General features: G+C 42.4%; 1 pseudogene; it reads right to left on the bottom strand.

Moving 5' to 3' along the window:
- Window positions 1-4,125: 4,125 nt before the first annotated feature.
- On the bottom strand, window positions 4,126-4,728 carry LOC147617439 (uncharacterized; annotated as a pseudogene).
- Between the last annotated feature and the right edge of the window lie 316 nt (window positions 4,729-5,044).

Genomic DNA, 5,044 nt, shown 5'->3' with positions numbered 1-5,044 from the left:
CCCGCAGCAATAAATTTTGAGAATGGAATCTCCATCAGGTGTAAGGGGGATGTTAACCCCATTTTGGGTTAACTTAGCATCTCTCCATTACATAAGAGAGATAGCATAATAAGTGTCATGAAACAGAGCTATAAACAGTGTACTTATGAGAATGGCTGGCAATGCCACAAAACTATGTATCTTGTAAGCTTTATTTCATCTTTCATTTAGTTTTGGGTGCCCAAGTGTGAATAAGAGCCAATTATATAAATAACAACATTCTCATAATGAAAGACACAATCCCTCTTTGTGCTAATTGAATCTAGTCTTATCTCCTTGCTCTCTTGTGTCTATGGTGTGAGAGAGAGAATTGAGAGGAGAGAGAGCTTGTGCGCTTTTACCACACGAGTCGGAGCTGGGGACTTGCCGAACACCGTATGCGAGCCACGAATGGCTGCAAGCATACAACCAAAAACTAGCAAGCTCAAACAGAAAGTAAAGGTGTGTCACTCACCGCTCAAACCGCCGTCGTGGAAGGATTCTCGCGTCGCAGTGAAGAAGGAGCCACCGTCGCCGCTCTACCGCCTTGCCACCGCCATGCCGCCACACAATGCTCGATCGCTCTCTCTCTTTCTCTCTCTCTCTCTCTCTCACACACACACACGCAGGAAAAGGGGACTGAGAAGATAAGGCAAGAGCACACTTTGTATTCAACACATTGAGAATGAGAGTTTTAGGGTTACATTTAACTCTTATAGGTGACTTAGCCGTTCACACATGGGTGCCCATACATGGCCGGCCGATCCTAACTCTTATCTTGCTGACATTCGAGGGGCGCCTCTCATCAGCGACGATCACCCAATCCCTTTATCCTTTACATGTGGTGCCGACAAGCCCAGCCCATGACTCAGAATACTTAAATTAATTACATGACATAAAACATAGTATGTCTCAATGTCCATCATAGGTTAACATACCCCCTTTCCTGTTGTAGATTCCGTCCTCGGAAGCTATGGTATGGTAAGCTCGATAGGGTTTGTTGTGGTAGACCGTCTGCAAAACAGGGAAGTAGAGTGAAAGTATGCTAGAATTCAAAAGATATAGAGTGTAATAAATTCAAGCATGTTAGACCACAATGGATGTTGCCATGAGAACTTAGTTTGAGGGGTTACATGAATGAGCTAGCGTAGCAAATTAACAAGAGTTTAAAATTATTGAAAGTAAATCAAGAGTTAGCAAGGTGTCGAAGGTTAATCAAGGTCTATAACTGGCCTAAGTCAAGGAAAATTACCAAGCTTAATAAATAAACAGATGACCACAATGTGTCTGCTCTAAGAACAAGTTAATACCACGAGCCTAGGGACACAAGAAACATGAGAGTTACAGGAGCCTTTTGCCTTTATTTCTTTATGCACGTGATAATTTTTACACACAATGGCGACCTCCCTAAGGCAAGACTAACATCGATCCTGGTACCATGTTTAACACAAGGCATTGTCCAGGAATCTATTAGTCCACCTTAGGCAAGGCTACCCCCTACCAACCCAGGGCATCGGTTTGGAGTAGAATACTCCTCGCCTACCAAGTGTCAATAAAGTGATAGGCCAACATTAGAGCACATAATAGACTTGCATTACCATTTATTGTAATTTACTGTAGGTTTTTTTTTTAAATTTATTTCTTTTGATCTTCGCTCCTGAACTATAATGTGTTCTTACACGCCTTCGACCAAGGAGTAAAAGCTATGTCTTAGAGGTCAACACACACATGGCCAAGTGTCAAACATTAAGATGGTTTGACCCTAGACCTAAGACAATCGTATTCTAGGGTTAACTAAAGACTGCATGCATTCTCAAGAATATATCCAAAAGGTTAAACTCATTAATGATTTACAATAACACATCAGGCAACTTCAAAAACTAAGTAGTGCTTTGACAATTTCCATGTGGTCATGCATTATAGTTCATGCATTTAATCGAACGGTAAAAATTAAAGAGAGTGGGCATGGAAGAATTACACCTAAAATTGGAGATCTCCTTGATTTGATGAGATAGCTTGCAATTTGATGTAGATATTTATGATGATGAACGTTGCGGCAGTCTTAGGACTTAGAAGCAAACCCACCTCAAACTTTTCAACCTGTACAATCAACTAACAAGCACTATACCTCGAGAGGCACATCATTGTGAAAAATTAAAGACTCGTTTAAGGACTCCAAACTAGAAACAACTTGAAAACACTAACCTACCTACCAGTCACCACACTACTACTACTGAGGATATGGTAAGAGGATGTTGTAGAGTCCTGGCTCTAGCCCTAAGGCTAAGCCTCTATCCGCATCATCCAAATAAATAAAGTCAGCCTCAGTAGTGCCATGAGTTTCATCCGTCCGTCAGATATATCGTTTTCGTTTTCCCATCCACATAAACTCATCAAGAATGTAACCATGAGAGGATAGTCATCTTGTGGAAAAGGAAAGTCTTGGGCTATCGGGGATATGTCCTCTACGGAGTAGGGGTCAGTCATGGTCAATAGGCGTATTAGCCATTCTAATTCCTTAACATTTTCCTCTCTGGCTAGTACATCTATATGATCCAATTCGGTTTTAATTACAGGATAGCACATGTGAAATATCTGAGAAAGGTATAGATGATACCTCTCACCAAAGGTGGGAGTGGATGAAGTGTATGATGATCGTGCATCTGCCATATCTGCAAACACAGATATAGCATCAGTAGGTTTACAGGTCAATCTAGTTCCTGATTGTATACGGATATTTCTCCTCTTAATGTGCTCTTGCACTTTTTACTATTTTTTCTTTTTCTTTTCTTTTCTTTTCTATGTATGAAGCTATATATATGCATCCCCTTGAATTTGGCAATTACATGGTCAGGGGAGAAGGTTAGGGGAGGAGGCAAGAGAATGTCCGAACGTGAGTAAATGCTTCCCCCTTTTTTGGGTAGATCATATTTTTTGCAACAATGATGTTGCAGCCTCTTGGAACCAATTTGTCCAGCGGGACATAGGTGGTGATGTGGGCAAATAGCCTTTTATGACCCTTGTGGCCACATCAAATTGCAGAGATGGTAGTGTACGCTCCCATGAACGAATGGAGAAAATGGTTTCCGATGATACTTTTACAAGGGGAGACATAGACTCATCGGTCTCTTGTCGGGAGTTGACAAGAGTAGGTGTAGAGCATGAAGAAACTTCTATATCAACGTGTGCCTGGCATGAGGAGCTAGAAGCTTCATGTGGCTCCCCCCTTCCTGAGCTAGGTGGTATTGATCGATATCGTTTGGGAATCCAAACTAGCCCTGGAAGAAGTGGTGCGGAGCACTCTGTTACCTTTCCCTTACCACGGTCTTGAATTGTCGTTGGGGTGGTTACATTTGGTTTGCAAGGTTTTACAGGTGATGTAGAGGGATTCAGCTTATGTTTAGGGACCCAAATCTGGTCATTCCCTTCGTAGTACCCCTAGGCTACTAATAATTTTTTAGGGATCCATCGTGATGTTACATTGCCCTTTCTCGGATGGGTAGCTGCTTTTCTTCTACGAGGCTTCTTGTCTGAACGAGATTGAGCAGGGGAAGTAGCTGTTAACGAAGCTTTTGGGACCCATTTGTATGTACTCTTTGGCATAGTAAGTGGAGCCTTGGAAACCACACTGCCTATTTCCACTCTTGGCGTTGAAGCGTTAGAGGGGTGGCAAACAATCAAATATGGTTTTGCCACTGGTATGTGATTTTTTGTTATCTAGAATTTTGTCCAGAGTTGATGACTTAGGTGCGGGATTTTGAGCGGTCAGACCGAGAGCGGGTTCTTGCGTTGTAACTCGCCTGGTTGCCCAATCAATATTGCACTTGGTGGCTAACATCCATTTGCACCCTAAGTTTACAGTCCCCTCCATGGTACCAGCAGAGCAGGCATAGCCAAAGAATTACGGTCCCCTTGTCATAGGCAACCGGAGTGTGCAGAATTCTTGAGACAGGGGTTTTCTTCTTGTTGATTCCTTTAACTTGGATAGCACTCTTGGATAAAGGTGGTTTTCCAAGTTGACACCACACGCCATATGATAGCAAATTGTGTTGAGCTCCTGTATCCAATAATGCATTATACAGCACCTCCGTGTAAGGACTCTGTAACTCAATTGGGTATCTTAGATTCCAGTGAATCCTCCTCTGCCTCCTCGAAAAATGCTTGCGTAATCCCTAAGTTGGCTTCTCGTTGGTGTCTAGCATGCTGTTGATGTTCTTTGGCTTCAATTCTTGCTTATATCTTCTTAAGCTCAGCTTGTTCTTTAGCTTCCTTCTTCTGATGGATTGCATGTAACTCCTCTTGGCTCAGGGGGTCATAGTATCTTTTGAATTTACTCCCATTAAGGAATCCAATGGTTTCAACTCCGTCGAGAGTCTCCACTCGAATGGTACCTTGCGGGGTAATTTCACATACTCTATACGGTCCCTTACCAGCATATTGAAGCTTCTTCTTTTCGTTACGCACTCCATACATCAGGAATTTATCCCCAACCTTGATGTCTTTGTCTTTCAGGTGGCGATCAAACCATTTTTTCCTTCTATCCTTCTCCACAAGGGCATTGTACATAGCCAATTGTCTTTCTTCGTTTAGCCGCTCAGGGATATACAGATGCTCTACTAAGGGATTACCATCCCAACCCTCTTGAGTAGCAACACAAAGACTAGGAATGATAAATCCCCACGGCATGAGTGCTTCTTGGCCAAATACCATTTTGAATGGTGTGCAACTAAAATAGCCACTTTGTACGCAGTACGATAAGCCCATAGAGCTATCATAAGCTTTAGATCCCAATCCGTGCGATGAGCCTCAACAGTTTTTGTCAGAACAGATATTAAGGTCTTGTTGGTACTCTCGGCTTGGCCATTCGCTTGCGGATAATACGGAGTAGATTTATGATGGGATATCATGAAATTTGTTGTGAGCTCCTTAATCACTTCATTTATAAAATGCGTACCATTGTCGCTCACAAGTTCAAAAGGACAACCAAAGCGTGTGATTATATTTTCAAAGAGGAACTTGGCTGTTG

The sequence above is a fragment of the Cibotium barometz genome, chromosome 36 (assembly GCF_041138505.1).
Source record: "Cibotium barometz isolate CiBa-2024 chromosome 36, ASM4113850v1, whole genome shotgun sequence".
Taxonomy (NCBI): Eukaryota; Viridiplantae; Streptophyta; class Polypodiopsida; order Cyatheales; family Cibotiaceae; genus Cibotium; species Cibotium barometz.
This window is presented reverse-complemented; position numbering and strand designations above follow the sequence as displayed.